Genomic DNA, 6582 nt, shown 5'->3' on the forward strand with positions numbered 1-6582 from the left:
AGGAACAGTCAAGTCTAATCCTAAGAGCAGAGTCACCACCCATTCTTGCAAGAGAACCATGTGAGCTTCGTGGATGAGATAGAGGGTAAGGGTGAGTCCTCATGTGGCTGTGCATCTTCCAGAGGGGGTGGGACTGAAAAGCTCATTGGAGCCTTTTATGTGGGACCTTCCTTGAGTTGATGCCTGATAGAGAGTTATGACAAAGAGAGCTAATCATACTGTCTTTCTGCCTTACTCTCCAACAGTGGGATTTCTTGTTTTACACAATCCACTGTTCCTCCACACTAATGCCATCCTAGTGAGTTCCTCGTTGGAGGTAATATGATTGTTCTTTCACAACTGAGAGCTTAATAAGTCTTTTTCCTCATTAAATACCCAGCCTCAGGCATTTCATTATGACAACAAAACTAATATAATTGTGATAGTATTATTTATATTTTCTATTTCTTCAAGCAGTTCTATAAAGTAATAATATTACAGAGAACTCTGCATTGAGTGTACAAAATTTTTAACGGTTTTTTTTTTATTGTTGGTGTTATACTTAATTCATGTAATGCTTGCATAGTGAGAATCAAGCCCTGGGTGACATAGGCCTGTAAAATAATGTATTAATTTGCCCAGGAGACAAAACACAGTATGGGAATTTTAACCAAAGTGTGTACCTTCAAGATTGGACAAACAAAGCTATTTACAGTAACAGAAAGAAATTAAATATTGGGATAGTGGAAGGTAACCACCAGCCCTGAGATACACGAAGAAAGTAATACAGAGGTTAACAAACCTTCACCTCTAATATACACCGTAAGTCCCAGACCATCAAGGGCTGCATAGTGAGACCCTGCAACAACAAAAATTAACAACAAAAATTAAATAAAAATATTGGATACAGTTGTACAAATCAAAATAAATTCAGTTTCCCAAGCAATAGTATTTTCAAATGTCAAAGCACAAGCTATAAACTGAGAGAATTGTGTCTGTGGTGTAACAAACAATGGACTAATACGAAGAACACACTAAAAACGAAAACTCACAAATCAATAAGTACCTCAGCTATGAAAACAAATAGCCTGTGAATATGTGAAACATTTTCTCTCATTAGCAATCAGTCATACAAATTGAGACAAAATACCCTTTCACTAGAAGACTGCCTCTCCACAACAGTGTTTTCATGTCAACCAAAGGAAAGCACTTGAGGTGGCTCTCTCTTTGGGTGTTACTAGGTACAGAGGTGTCTATTTATAAGGGGTGACTTCATTTCCTAGTTCCCTTTTCAGCAAGTTGTGAACATGTGACTCATCAATTTTCTACCAGTTACACTAGTGGAACATATATGTCCTATGAGTGCCTGGATTTCAACACCTTGTTCCTGCTTTTCCCTTGCACAAGCCAAAATACAAACAAATTCAAGACTGAGTTTAGACAAGAGGCCATATTCAAATCTCTGTGCTCTGACAGTACTACAAAAAGGAAGGAGCCTGAACTAATTAATGGAGCAAGAAAAAGACTTAGAGTGAGGAATGGTGAAAGTGCACTTCTAGTCTCAGGCATACAGAGGTCTTAGGAGGAAGATGGTTTTGAGTCCAAGACCAGCCTGGGCTACTAAGTGAGTTCTAGGCCATCCCAAACTACAGTGAGACCATCTCAACACAACAATAATAATCAATAACAATGACAATGATAATAGAAACACCTATGTTTTAGGTTACCGCTCAATATTATTATTATTACTACTATGATTGTCATTTATGTTTGTGTCTATAGCTGTTTGTAGCTCTGGCTGTCCTGGAACTTGCTATGTAGTGGCCTCAGACTCACTTCTATTTGCCTCAGCCTCCTCAGGGCTGAGATTTAAGATATGAACCATCATGTCCAGCTCTCTTTCTCTTTCTTGTAAAAATATAGACAGTACCTTAACTAATATCCTAGTCAGTTCTTGGTGTTATTACACAATGTGTATTGTAGTCTCACTTTCCACTGACATTACCATACATACCCTAAGTGTAACAGACACTTAGAGCATTTGGCATGGTATTGTTAGTCAGGAAAGCAAAACTACAGACAGCTCAAATTTCTTTGAAAACAGGAAGTCCCTTGTGGTATTTTCATTTCCTGAAATATTATATATCAGGGAATATTTGGTGAAGTAATGAAGTAATAACAACTGATATTAACTTAGTACTGATAATAATCATATTAAGTAAAAAACAAAAGTCATAGGAATATATACAGAATTTTTCCAGTGCTAGATAATAGAAACTTTGTTCTTATCCCTACTAGACAAATTTACCACTAACCTACAGCCTTTCCATCTTCAAAATTCTTATTGTGAAAATTACAAATATGTGTGTATATATTTGTATCAATGTATGTGTAAGGCAGTCCCACATGCTGAGCACCCAGTAATGTTAGCTCTGGTGTTTACCTTTACTTAAAATTACCATCCTTTTATACTCCTTTTCATTTCAATTATTAGTCACATGTAATAAACACTAATACACATTTTAGAATATGATATCATATAAACAATAATCATCTATTCATAGAGAAATCTCATTTTAGCTGCTTTTCATCCTACTTTCTCTCATCCAAGTAGTAACCAGGCCCGACCCTGCTTAGTTTCCAAGATCAGATGCGACTGGGTTCATTCAGGGTGGTATTGCCATAGACTCAGCCTACTTTCTGCCTCTCCACAGTGAAGATAAATTACAAACTTCAGATGTAGTAACTTCAACCATAAATACCACAGCATCTATCTTTTAAAGATAAAGAACTGTTAGATATGACAAATTCATCACATACTACTTTCAAAATTTTAATTATTCCTGGAAACCATCAAAAACACAGCACATTTTCCAATAAGTCTATATTCTTCATATATCAGTGTGTCATATATCAAAGGAGTAAAAACCTATTAAAAAACAATAGTGACCCTTTACAGAAAACAAATGATTAATTGTAAATTCTAAATTGTGGGATAAACTTGGAAACAGAGAGCAATGTCTCCAAAAAGACAAGTGTGGGTATTCCTAAGTCACTGGCGACATCTGGTACTCATGGCTAGTCTTAGATTTGTTCTTTTACTGTTCATTGTTCATTTTACTGTTCTGTAACCTCCACATATGTGTTAGAAATGGGAAGGAGTAAAGGAAAAGGGTGATCTACCTACCACTTCCCATTAGATAAACTCAATGTAAACAATTGTGCCCAAATGAGAGGAGAGGCAGCAGATACAGAGATGGTTATTTAAAAGTCCAGTGGAAAACAAAACACTTAAATTGGAGGCAAAATGCTTTTAAAGTAGAAGCAGAGAGAGTGAAAAGGCTTCAGCCACCTTAACTGGGTTGCCTTCACTAGTTGTCTATGGAAAAGACCAGAATCTACTTACTCATATATTCAAGCCTTCATTTCATAAGCAATGATTGCTACATGATTTACCTGCGAGTAAATCATGCAGCAATGTCCTAGTGTGGGTGTGAAGGATGGCACTGAATTCCAGCTATAAAGGAGGAGTCAGATGCCGGTAGTCGCTGTAGGTTTGACTTAGGCCAGGGCTTTGACAGAGCTATTTTACAGAAGGCAACTTGCTCTACTCAAATTAGCAGGGAAAAGTGTGCATGTCCAAAACGGCCTTCAGTCAATGAAGGACTAGACTAGTACTCAGCGTTCAGATTTTACAAAATGATTCTAAAGAAAAAACATAAGTAGCTGCTGAGCAGCTTGTCTTCATGTGGGCTCCCTAACAACTGGAGCAGTGGAGTTGCATGTAGTCCTAATGTGACTAGATGTGTTTGGGAGGGTTGGTACCAAAGCAGTGGAGGGAAAGGGGACGGTGCTCCCTGAGCTGGCAGAAGGAGAGAGGGCAAGAGGGGGAAAGTATGGTAGGGTGTGACCCCCAGGAGGACAGCGGGGGGGACTAGGATAAGGATGTAAAGTGAATAAATAATAACTAAAGATAGGTAGGTAGATAGATAGATAGATAGATAGATAGATAGATAGATAGATAGATAGATAGATAATAAATCAACAATAAGAAAAAAGCATATAAAGAGAGAAAAGAACAGGCTATGACAAAGATTTCCCATAAAATGATGCCTCTACTGAGGACAACTGGGCTGTAACTAAACTCAGGGCTCTGCCTTCCCAGGGAATCCCAGCTGAAGGTGGTTGAGCTCCAGCCTGTTGTCTCACTGTTGGAGATGGGATCTCCAGCCATGGCAAGCCACTTTGTGTCCTGGTCCAGTGAGTCTGATCAGGTTAGGACTGGCTTACAGGATGCCACAGGTGCTCAGCCAGGGGCACAGCCTTCTCATTGCCACCTTCAACCAAAGGAGACACCAAGTTACCCAGTAAATTACTAAAGCACAGTGACAAGCAGGCTCACAGAAGCAGCAAGGCAGCTGCTCCCTTCCTTACCTTTGACTTGGCTCTCTCTCATCTCTTTGAATCTGCTCAGAGCAAACATTCTCCAGCTATTCGGGACTTGCTTCGAAGGGCAATTTCTGTCAGTGGTCACAGACCAGGCTCCTTGCAGAGGCAAAGAGTGACCAGAGCATATCCTCTGTGGCCTCTGGTAGCTCGAGGGATCCAGCTAGCGCTGCACACAGGTTTGATACTTGAGCTGGGATACTGCCAAGCCGGCCACGGCTGCCTCCCATCCTGCCTGCTAAAGGGCTGAGATGCTGCTTCTGCCGCTGCCAACGCCCAACAAGCCAATGAGATGGCAGTTAACCTGCGAATTCGCTCAGCGGTTTGGAAGGGTGGCTGAGGCGTTAACGCTCAGAAGCACCGGATTCAACCCCACTGGAGTTAGTTATCTTGGGAAACTTTTCTGCACCCTCTGATTCCCAGGTCTCCAGACACTTGCTGCTGCTCCCTGGTGGACTCAGGGATGCAAGCCCCAGGAACCATGCCCCTGACCCTCAGCCAATCAGGACTGTGCATATGTTAGGGCACTTGGGCAGAGAGAGAATGGCTGTTACAGACCAGGACTACTGAGGCCAGGTGGAGTCCCATGGGTGGAGGGGGATAGCACTCATGAGCTGACCTCTTCTCTGCCCTTGCCCTGGTCCCTGCTCTTGGCTCCTCCTGGAAAATGTACGCCTCTTGTGGCCAACCCAAATAGGTCCCTGCTCATCCAGTGGCTGCCCTTGGCTGGGCCACGAGTGTCTTGCTTTTCTGGGGCTCTGTAAGAGACCTACATTGAAGAACACTCTAAATCTAGACGCTGACCTCTGTGCTTTCCATGTGGGCTTTGAAAAGGCTCTTTTCCAGTGGTTGAATTCCATAGCTCACTCACACCCAATAGACTCCAAGATGGTGGACCTCAGGAGGAAAACTGAACATCGATATGGGAGGGACCTTTAGTTTAGGCTTTGTCTTAGTTACTGTTATATTGCTATGAAGACACATCAAGGCTAAAGTAACTTATTAAACAAAGCATTTAACTGAGGGTTCGCTTACAGTGTCAGAGAGTAAGGACATGACCATCCTGATGTTTAAAGACTAAATTTATTCCCCAGTTTGAAGGTGGAGAATGGCTGTGATTTAAAGACCAGGAAGGCAGGGTGACCCAGGTTGTGATATAGGCCACCTGAAGGTTGATTCTCACATCATCCCTCTTTGACTTTACTCCACCTTGTGGTGGCAACTTTCCTAGCCCTATGCTCCTCTAAACTCCCTTCTAGTTTATATATCTGCACTTTTCAGAGGTATGATATGAGAAATTTGCCTGATGTTGATATTCCTGCACTTTCCTATTCTCTGTCATCCTAGCATTCACCCATTTGGCTAGCCTGATTAGCCTGCCAGTCCGATATTCTCCCGTCTCTACCATCCCAGCAGTGAGAAGATGACACACATCGCCGCACTGAGAGCTTTTTACATTTGCTGGAGATCTGAACTCAGCTCCTCACGCTTTCACAGGAAGCACTTGGCCAGCAGATGCACCTTGTCAGACTCTGATAAAAAGCTTTTTAAAGTAGAAGATGGAAACGTGTAGTCAGTGCCAGGTTCACACGTGTATTTTTAGCTATAGTTTTGGCTTCAGTGAATTTCGTATCTAAGGGCTGTTCTGGAACTCCCTTTAAATATAAAGGTACATTATTTTCTCCCCAGGCATGGTAAAAATGCTTCACTGAGTAAAGGTGCTTGCCACCAGCTGCAGAGACGGGAGACCACGCATCCCAAGGACCCACGTGTGGAAGAAGAGAACTGTATTCTCCATATTGTTCTCTGATCTCCACATTAATGTTGTGCTACATACAAACACGGTCAACAGCAGTCTTCTCTGAAGAGAGCATGACATGAGTCCTAACATCATCTCCGTACAAGCTTCAAGCCTGCCCCTTTCAAATGAATGGCTGCTTGACCTGGTGGTAGCCCAGGGACAGTTAAAAGACAGCCCCTCTCCCATCTGCTCCCAGAGACTCCACTGGTGAAGCCGGTCTGGATAGGCAGATGGCATGATAGGCACATGGTATGCTTGGGTCTTAAAACATTAACTTCAGGACACATTAACAAGGTAAATCTGTTGTTGAATATTAATATTTACTATTGGTTATTCCTAAACCAGCTGTATACCCA

The sequence above is a fragment of the Psammomys obesus genome, unplaced genomic scaffold (genome assembly GCF_907164565.1).
Source record: "Psammomys obesus unplaced genomic scaffold, mPsaObe1.curated_primary_1811, whole genome shotgun sequence".
In the NCBI taxonomy this organism is placed as follows: domain Eukaryota; kingdom Metazoa; phylum Chordata; class Mammalia; order Rodentia; family Muridae; genus Psammomys; species Psammomys obesus.